Source organism: Dicentrarchus labrax, unplaced genomic scaffold, assembly GCF_905237075.1.
Source record: "Dicentrarchus labrax unplaced genomic scaffold, dlabrax2021, whole genome shotgun sequence".
NCBI classification, from domain to species: domain Eukaryota; kingdom Metazoa; phylum Chordata; class Actinopteri; family Moronidae; genus Dicentrarchus; species Dicentrarchus labrax.
In genome coordinates this window covers 25694800-25705933 of record NW_026136713.1, presented here as the reverse complement: position 1 = coordinate 25705933, position 11134 = coordinate 25694800, and positions in this window count along the sequence as shown.

Sequence of the window (11134 nt, the reverse complement as noted above, 5' to 3'; positions counted from 1 at the left end):
AGATATTTAAAACATAAATATAGATATATAAGGGTTAATGTGTACATTCACTGTTGGTTTGAGTCTGCACATGAGATTTAATGACGAGATGAAAATATAGAAACCACCAGACTTATTATATATTTAAAGCTACGGCTCTGACTGCAGCCCTTAACATTTCAAAGGACTCTTGCAGAATAATCAGCAGGTTTTTCTGTCACTTTCTATCAACTGCCACCGTCCGGAGCCTGTTTCCAGTGAACTCAGCTGAACAGCGCCCTCTGGCTGCATAAAACACTGCCGCTCTGTTTTCTGGGACCAAAAACAAAAACCTGCTGAAAACCAGATCTGCTGTCCTTTATAAAGAAATGTGTAAAACAATGAGCCTTACACGTCCTCTGCTTTGCTTCCTGACGTCGGTTTCTCTCACTGTGGTCGTTTTTTCCTGCATCTCAACAACAGCATTACGACTGTTTTTCTGTGCTCAAGTTGAGGCTTACATCTCCCAGCGCATCCTCAGTGTTCGGACAGTTGGTCCAGGCTCAAGAAATTAGAGGGGAAATAAATGTTTTGTACGCCTGCGAGTGCCCGGTTGTGGATGCTGCTGCAGAGAGATAATGATGAATGTGACCTCAGTGGAAGCGGTTTCCTCTGCAGAGAACTCAGCATTCATGTGAACATTACCACAGGCATTAGTCACTCTGCATGCCAGCAAAATGGCGCTGCTGCTGCTGCTGCTGCTGTGTTGTTTTGTGGAGGAAGCACATGGCTGTGTGAGGTTATCTTTTCAGGAGGACAACGTGTGATTTAATGAATCTGGATGATGTTAAAAGGAGAGTGTCGACCAGAATAAACTCACTGTTGATGCTGCAAAGATCGACTGTGAGGAGACGCTGGACGAGATGTGTGGAAGAAAATATTTCATAATAATATCAAGAATTTCAATATAAAGTAGAGCTGATATGTGACTTTTACTACACTTCATATGATTTACTGTAGATTCACCACCTTAACACCAGTGCCTGGTTGCAGAAAACAACTAAAGTTGCCCTTAAATTTTCATCTAAGGAAGAAAAAACTGAGTTGCATAAAACCACCATAAGGATTTCCTTCGGGAAAACTGTTTAATCTCAGCTGTTTGTACTTCACCGCGATGCTTTAAGGTCTTTAAGACAATTCAAATGTTCTGAGGTTGTGGTTATGATGTTTAATCTGCGTAACATAAGACAGTGGCTGATATTGAGACAAATGGCTGCATGATTATGGCCAAAATGATAATTATTTTCATCAATATTGAGATCACAGAAACATTACAGATGCCCGGATCTGGTTTTATTCTGCACAGGGCAGAATTAATGTGAAGCTGCAAGCAGACGGAAATGTTGTAGGCGATCACGTTCATTTATTAGGGGAAGTTAAAGTCATGATTGCGATTCATATTCGATTAATTGTGCAGCCTTACCAGGATGCATTTTTCGGATTCTCTGAGTGATGTGCAACTTGCACTTGAGTTTAGACTTTCAGTTAATGCTAGCAGCTCTGTAGCTAGTTAGCCAAACGTTAACAACTCAGTCTCATATTTTAACATCAGCGATATCGTTTTCTGTGAAACTTTCATATTTTTTCACTATTTTATTGTTTAACAGCAAGATTTGTTCAACTCTACTTTGGATTACGTGCTTGTGGAGAACATTCATTAGTGTAGTTAGATCTTAGAGAGGTAGCAAGCACAGATTGGCAGGAAAAAGTTGACTAATCTCGATTACTCCAATTTATTTTGGCTGTGTCAGAAAAATATGCTAAGTTTCAGCCTCATGGCCTTCATCAGACATTCATTAGTGTGTTAGGGTAGTAACCCTTAAGGTACGAGTCCACAGGATCAGTCATTACCACACTTTCCCTTCGTTGTTTATACGAGCAGCCGTGCAATGCATACTGGTAGTGCCGCATGTGTTTCAAGAAATGGAGCATCACGTTGGTAGCGTGACTCTGGAAACGTCTGTGTGGACACGTACCATCAGTCTAAACACCTGGCAGAGAGACAACCTGAGACACTTTATGCAACGCTGCAAACATAGGGAAATGTTTTGCATAAGGGACAAACTTTAGTCTGAAAATTAAGGTAGTTTCTGCAGCCGGGCACTGGGAAATGAGTTGGTTGAAGGTCATTGAATGCACCACTGATACTCAGAGGACAAAATGAGTCACCAGTTGGGTCCAAATTCAGACAAAACAAAAGGTTGTTTCTCTGTTAAATCTAAAAATGTGAACTTCTCAGGCTTCAGCCCCTGAAATGGAGGCGTTATTGTGTTATGTCACCAAAACAAAAATACTTAAGATCAACACTTCAGAGAAAACTGGACTCATGTTGAATCCCTCTCACCGCCATGTGCAGCAGCCAGCGACGGTTGTATACGACAATATCCCCCCGATATCGTTAATATCAGCTTCTTCTGACGCTGTCGTCTGTGATGTGTCACTGTTGGCGGCATTAAGAGTGTGGTTTAGTTCTCGGGGTCGGTTGCAGGAACAAACTCGTCCTCGCAAGCATCGACAGTATTATTATTAGACTGCCTTCCTTTGTGAGATAACTGATCAGACTCTGAGGAGAAACGCAACTTTTTGTTGAGCAGTTAAACAGCCGATCGGAGCCTCGTCTGAGTCAGTGGATTCGGTTACGTAAGAGTCTGCAGGTTGTTTTTATTCCAACCAAACAACTTAAACATGAAGTCAGCTGCAGGAGGATCAGTTCGGATGAAAAGCTGCAGACTCATCCGACACTTTTACTCTTCAAACTGTTTCTGGCAACTTTTGGAGCTGAATCTCATCCGAGCTGATGTGTGTGTATGATGTAATAGACCTTTTTTACAGCAGCCACTCTGAGTATAAACAATAGGGTAAACACAGGTGTTACCAATGATGCATTCAGGTCAAACAGAGCCAGGGTGCTGTTGTCTTACACTGGAAATACTACACTAAAACAGACAGAACCTTAATTGGTATCATTGGGAACACCTGTCTTTACCCTACTATTTTATGTCAAAGTGGCTGCTGTGAAAAAGCTCTATTGAAAACACTTGTTTGGGTGAGCAGGGCCTTTTAAAACCACACTCTGACGTAGTTACAGTGCAACAACACAATAGACCTTTTTCGCAGCAGCCGTTCTGACAGGAAACAGTAGGGTAAAGACAGATGATACTAATGATACCAATTAAGGTTCTGTTACATTACATTTAGCCGTAATTTCTCCATATAATATGATCCAGTTTCACAAAAAATCAAAAATGTAGTTTATAACTAAATGAGCTAGTTAGCTAGTGTTTTGCTCTGTAGCTAAATGCTAGGTAACTAGCTAGCTAATCTACGACTACGATCTATGACCTCACTGATTATTGTACAAAAACACAACTTTATAACTTATTATTTTTTACTGTATTCAGTGATTTTGGTGAAACTGGATCAGATTTTATGGAGATTATTCCTGGTTCTGCTCATGGACAACTGCTAACTGTATCTGCCGTTAGTGGGCTACAGAACCGGGCTTGAACACATCCTCAGAGACCAACAGGGAATAACGTTACAGCACCGACGTCATTTACGGAGTTTCCTGATGGAAAGATTGACGAGTTGCCAACCGCTAACTGCCATTAGCTCGGTCAGCCGTGCAGCTAAGCGAACTGACTCGGCCGTGACTCGGGAACCAAACTGAGTAAGAAAACCACCTCGGTGCTCAGACCGGCACCGTCGGTCTCTGAGATTGAGTTCGGTCCCGAGTCCGGAAGGAAGACGCTGATGGTAGCTCATAGTGCTAACACACACTCAGCACTATAGGCTGCTGGAAGCTAACAGCTTTAAAGTCCTGAAAGATTATATTTATATTTTTTAAATCTTATTTAATCTTGTGTGGACAAGATTATAATTTTTTTTGCACTAAAAATAAGTTATTAACAAGGTCGTTTGGGAGCATAAATAAATAATTTGTGCTTTCAAGATAATAAAATCCGTATTTTATGTGACAAGATAATAATTTATTTAATATTTTATGTGGATCAGCTGTGTGTCATCAACCAGTAATTTTAAGGCCCGTTTTATTAACTGCTGAAGAACAAATGAAGAAAATAATCCCTTTAATTAAGCTTTCAGTCAGATTTAAGAAAAAAAAAAGATCGAAGGTGCTACGTGTTAAACATGCAGTCGGTCCGAGGGAGCAAAATTACAAATTTCAGCTTTTTTTAAGGATAAAATCACATTAAAAAAAAGAAGTTCTGTATTTTCTTGACAGATATGTGAAATTAGTGATTACAAGCAACATCAGGGTAGTTGATAGTGTTGTGGTTTTAAATTCTGTTTTGTTCATGTAGTGTTTTAGGCCAAAGTTTGAGACATATCTGCACCACCGAAGGGACCAAATGAAGTTTTATAGTTTTTCATGTCATCAGAGCAGCTGAACAGACGGATGAAGCACACACACACACACACACCACACACACACACACACACACACACAAAACATTTTCTACATTATGGGTCATCATCTTTACTGTGTGTTGTTGTTATTAATCTTTGGGAAACACCAATCCTTTCAAAATAAAATCCAGTTTTTGCAGTTAATAGGATTTATAAGCTTCCAACTGCCGAGTCCATAAGAAGCTATTTGGGAAAATATTTTGGTTTAATTCTCGTATTTGACTGCCGACATAAGCCATCAATGCAGAGTTTCTCAACTTTTTTGGATATTTTTAGCACATATTGACCTTTGTTTGATGGGTTCATCGATTTGAGCTTTCACATCACACATTTATTCCACTGTTAATATAATAATATAGTGATGATGTGCAGCTTTAAAGACAAATATTGCATGATTTCTCTCCACTTGGACCAGCATCTGTGCCCTTTAAAACAGAGTACGAAAGAATAAAATGCACATTTTTCTATCTGAATCAAAGAGTCTGATACTGATTTGTTGCCAATTTTTGAAAATCCATCAATGATTGTGTCATTAATTAAGTAAATTTAACCAATATTTGCTAATATATCTTAAATTGAACGACAGACATAATGAGCTGTTTAGAGACATGAAATTGTGTATTATAGTCATTATTGGTAATTATTAAAAGGCTAACTGATCATTTTTGGAATAGAAAATATAGTTCATTGGTAAAGACAAATATGTTTGTATTGCACAGTCAATTTGTGAGGCAGTTTCAAAGTTTACATACATTTAAACTTTAAAAAGAGAGAATTATAGAACAATTAGATGTAAAAAGTCCCATTAATTAGCCTTTTACTCAAATTCTGGGACCTAAAGTGAGTAATTGAGCCTGAAACCTCTAGAAAAAGATAGTGATAGTAATTGAGTAATCAATTGTTGATTAGTAGGTCCCAAAATGTTAGTAAGACGATAATTAATGGGACCTTTTACATCTGACTATGAGTGAATGCATCTAGAACATCTAGAAAAAGCTAGTAAGTGGACTTTAATCAGCTTTCATCTTCAATTACTGATATTTAGGTCCAATAATGTGAGTTAGACAGTAATTATTGGGAGTATTTACATACTGTATGAGTGAATAAAAGGAAATTATGGACTAATAGGATGTAAAAATTCTGATTAATCACCATTTTACTCAAAGTCTGGGACCTAAAAGTGAAAAACTGAGCTTGGGAAATGGTTAAACATCTAGATAAGATAGTCAGTGGACTTTAATGAGCTTTCATCTTCAATTATTGACTTTTAGGTTCCAAAATGTGACTAATATTTACATTTATTACATTACAGTTGCATTTCTGATCACAAAAAACGATCAGTTTGCCTTTTACACAATTAAAATAACGATTTCATGAGCTCTCAAAGTCTAATTCGCTTCGCCCTGAAACTATTTTTACTGTTCGAAGATCTCAAAGGATTCCAGCTGACAAAGTACGTGTGGAACCAAAGTCGAGCTAAAAATAAACGGGTTGAGAGACTCTGCATTAGCTTCACAAGTGTTCACAGGCCACGACACAAGTGATGATGAGGATGATGATGATGATGCTCTAAGGAGTTTGAAGTGAAAACATGAAGCATCATCGTGCGGCAGTGATCAGAGAGAGACTGAGGCACTTGAGAAGTTCAGATAAATTCATACATTATTGCTCATTATTATTATTAATAGTAATAAAACGTTCCATCCTCAGCTGTCTCGACCCGACCACGATGGCTGAAAGACGCCATTTAAAAGAATAATAATAATAATAAATGCTCGTTGACTGTCCTCTGGGACGATCGCACCACTTCTTTGTTATTTTCATCTCATTTTTCATCTCACTGCAGTATGCAATGTCTGTCGTTAGTGGGTGAGGCATAGTCTGTAACCTATGCAAGGTTAGTCGACGATATCTGTCCATTCTGATTTCATCATATTACGACAGTTTCAATAAATTTTGAAAGATACGAAAGTGTTGTTTGTTCATTTTTAATGTGCGATGAATCTCATAGTGTGACTGTGAGGTTAAAGCTCTAATCTGTAACATTTCAATAATCTATAATCATCAGTGTATAAACTGCCGTCATATCCCCTTTGTGCCAGAAGCTGTCATACATTGACTGTTGATCCAGTCTGAAGCCACATTGTTACACATTTTTTAATGAAAAACGACAGAAAATAAAAAAAAATCTTCATGTTAAATCAAAATTATGAGATAAAAAAAATCCTAATTATCTTATAATTATTACTGTATCTATTTACTTTTTATGTAATAATTATTTGATCTATTTATTACTTTATCTAATAATGTTGACTTATTTTTGGTATTTTATGGTTTGGGATTATGGTAATCATCAGTTTATGTTGCTTGTTCGCTGTCATGTAGCTAACTATTTTATTCTTATAACATTAAGTGATAATATGAAATGTGAAACAATACATTTATCGGTGACATATTGAAACGTTTTTATTGTTTATTTTCTGTGATCAGTGATGGTTTTTGTTATTTTCCGGCTGTCATTGTCAGTAAGGTGGATTTGTTTGCTTCTCCCTTTCTCGTCCTCTCTCTGTTCACCTGCTCGCCGCCTCAATCCGAGCACACCTGTCTGCTATCAAATCTTCAGCTCACCTCTATGAGAACCTGGTGCTGACATCCAGTCTCTGCCAGAGCTGCACACAGATCACCTGTCTGCCAGCTCTCATTCACAGTCAGTACGCTATGACGGGGAGCTTTAACCCTCTCTCTTTCCTCTGCTTGTTTTCTGTGTTAGAAATAATCATTCACAGGAAATCAGAGCGATTTCAGGAGACCAGCAAGACTTTTATTCCCCAGTTTTCTACCTCCCTGTGAGCTCAGGAGCAAAGTCAAACTCCAGGAACAAACAAATGTTGCAGTACGACGGCGGCACGTTGAGATGTGACCTCTCTAAAATAGTCCGGCATGTGAAGCAGCTCAGAGTGTCAGAAGACCTGCAGAACAACGTGAACAACAGGAACATCTCTGACTGACACAGACAGACACACTGGAGTTCATTAGTGCACTTACTTAATGGTTTAATAGCACTCATTATACTGTCTCTAAATCCACTGTAACATAGAGCTCTTTGTTAGGACTAATTAAGATAAGAAAGCTCTTCACAGTAAAGGAGAAGAGAGAAATAAAAACAAGAAGGAAGGAAAGTAAAAGAAATAAAACAGAAAACAAAGGAAAGAAGAAGTGTAAAATGGAAAGTAAGTGAGGCAAAGTTAAAGGAATAAAAACAATAAATCAAATTAAAAAGGACTGAAATGTAATCAGTGAGGTTATAGATGTCTGTAACACATGCAGTTGATCATCAATCATCAACTACTTTTATTGTTGTTCAGGAAACTCTAAAATACCTTTAAGAATACCTGAAAATACATATATGGTTAAAAACATCAATGTTGACTTCATGAGGACTTTAAGAAGCAGGAAGGGAGGCAAAGGAAATCTGTGAGGAGGAGAATGGAAACAGAAAGCAAACAGGAAGTTAAGGAAACCAAGTAAAATATATCTGAGGACCTTTTACTGCTGAAGTACACAGATATATAAAGTGTGCTGCAGTATAGAGTCCATACTCCTCATGTGGAGCTGCTCTGTGGGCTGCAGTGAACAATCTGAGTCAGAGAGGAGCTATTCTTACCCAGCTAAGAATACGACTCACAGCAGCGTCTGTAACAGCTCCAACAACACACTCTGTCGTACTACACGACCACAACAACGCCGACACTGAGCGCCGAGAGCCCTCGTACCAGATAACAGCCGTACGGGCAGCTGCATTATGTCCTCAGAGGTGTCATCTAAAACATCTCCATACGAGCTAATGTATACTCAGCTCTCCTCTACGCCGGCCTGATGTAACACAGTGACTAACTCACAGATAATGTCGGGATCAGACTACCAGATATAATTCGGTGTTAGCAGGTTGTTTTGGTGCATTAAGCCTGGTTGAACTGCTGTTAAAAATGTTTTGTCCTTTCATGGTTTAATTCTCTGATATTATTCATTAGAACGGTTTCAGTGGCCGCACAGAAATGTCTGTAAAATTGGGATCACTCACCACCAGACTCCAGAGACAAAAACACAAATTCTACCTTGCAGATCAACGTAACTTCTTTGTTAGTCTTTCCAACAATCACCAACTCTAGTTTGGTCAAAACAAAATCCTTAATTCACTGACGCAGATGAGAAAATGTCTGTGAAAAAAGGTCACAATGCAAGCTAACATTAGTCCTTGGGAGCAAATGCTGCCATTAAAGTGTCCACTGACAGTAGTTGTTGTTTGTTCCACTAACAGTAGTTGTTGTTAGTGTTGTTTGTTCCACTAACAGTAGTTGTTGTTTGTTCCACTAACAGTAGTTGTTGTTTGTTCCACTAACAGTAGTTGTTGTTTGTTCCACTAACAGTAGTTGTTGTTTGTTCCACTAACAGTAGTAGTTGTTTGTTCCACTAACAGTAGTTGTTGTTTGTTCCACTAACAGTAGTTGTTGTTTGTTCCACTGACAGACTCAGGTTGTTATTGTCAGTGTCTGACAGCATTATGGAAAGGATCCCTACAGAGATAGACCTTTAGTTTAACCACAAACAGCCGTAATATCACTATCACTCTCCACCAGACTCCAGAGACACAAACACTCATTTTACCTTCAGATCATTGTAACTTTATTAAAGTGGACAGAAACAGAATCAAACTCATTAAAAGCGTCTCTGTTAGTGTTTCCAACAATCACCAACTCTGGTTTGGTGGAAATAAATCCTTAATTCACCGACGTAGATGATAAAAACAGCAGTTTCAGTCGGAGCAGACCGGCTATGGAAACAAACCACAGAGAGGCTGCGATACAACACAGGCAGAGGGAGAGAGACACCATGTGTCCGTATATAGAGAATAGCTGTTAGCTGATATATTAATGTTTTAAATCTTATATATATAAAAACTTTTGGACAAACTTAACATTTCCCCTGAATGTCGAACTGCTCCTTTAACAGACAGTTACTCATCCGCTCTTCGTCTCCTCAGGATGTAAATCCTGTTGCTTTTTTCTGACACTAATTCCAACACTGTTTTTATACGTTTTATGTTTTTTTTTTTTTTGCATGAATCATACCGAGGCTGGAGACCACTGCGGCATACAGTAAACGTTAGTGTGTGTGTTTGAAAATGAGAAGAGCTGCTTCTGTATATATGGAGACAGAGCGAGGGAGCCTGGGGCAGAGTGCATGTTAGGTTAGTGTGGGTGGACGCAGAGGGAGATCCAGAGGAGGGGAAAAACAAAGACAAACAGAAGGAAAGGAGGTAGACGTCGAATGCTGAGAGGTCTGCTATTTGAGGAGAGATGAGAGATGGAGATAAAGAGATGGGAAAGAGAGAGAGTTTGAAAATGGATGCTGGGAAATTGACGTCTTTAGGAGATTTTCCAGTGTCAGGACTTTAACAAATGTTTTTAGAAGCACAACCTTTTCCAAAACAGGAAGTGTTAAATTTAGCGAGATGTAATCACTGACATGAATTCTTTCTAATGGCCAGCAGGGGGAGCTCCACTGGTTGCAATAACACACCGATACCATTGAGTCTTATGGAGAAATGAGTCGACTTCTCAGTTGATTTATGAGCTCAGTAAACAGTTTCCTGATGAGTTTCTGGTCTCAGTCTCTAGTTTCAGTCTTCTTCCATACAGCATGATGTTCATTTAGTAACTGATGGTCCCATTTAGAGTAAAACAGACCATAAAGCAGGGTATGCTTTAGGGCGGGGCTACCTTGTGATTGACAGCTCATTCTCACTGAGTCCGTCCAGCTCAACCAAACTCAGATCAAACTGTCAAACAGTGCTGATCAGATATGGATCCAGATTCTGTTGTTGACATTTCTCTCCTCAAATCTGTTCACAAACAGATTTTACTGTTTATCCGGAATATCAGATCCTGTGTGAGCAGACGAGCTGCCATTATTTCCTGCTACGCTGAACTACACCAAACTGTCCAGGGTTCCCACTCGCTTTAAGAAATCCTTTTCCAGAAGATTTTCTTCACAGTCATATAATCTTACATTGTGCTGCTCTATATAAACTGAAGAAACGATGGACTGCACTGGTGGTTGCAGTCGCCAGCGATGGACGGACCTCCAGGGCTACAGCTCTCCACTGCCTCTCCCTATATATATACTGTATATATAATATATAGCACTGTAGCATGAAATGTTGGATGGTTAAATGCACAGACGGCTGGCTGAGTGGATGATGAATGGATGGATGATGGGGGGGATGTAGAGCCCCTCTCTCTCTGCAGTCCCACGCTGGTTGTGTAACGTCCACTGGAGCCGAGTGCCGAGCTGCAGGGTCGAGCTCTGCTCAATTATTGAGAGTCTCTCTATTGTTGGAGTGGAAATCTGCCAGCAGGCTGATCTCACTGAAACCTGAATCGCTGTAAATATACAGAGTTCCTCCACCGCTGCCTGTATTTAAGGGAAACTGTTCTTTTTTAAAAGAAGAGAGGAAGATCGAGTGGGTCAGAGAACAGGTAGAGAAAATATAACTAGAATCTCACCAGCTCAGTTCTCACTATGAGTCTAGCCAACGTCGAGTTTTAGGAACTCGTCTGCAGCTTTTCCAGCCGATTGAGCGCGTTGAATCAGCAGCGGAGGCCATCGTTGAGAGAAAACGCTCTGA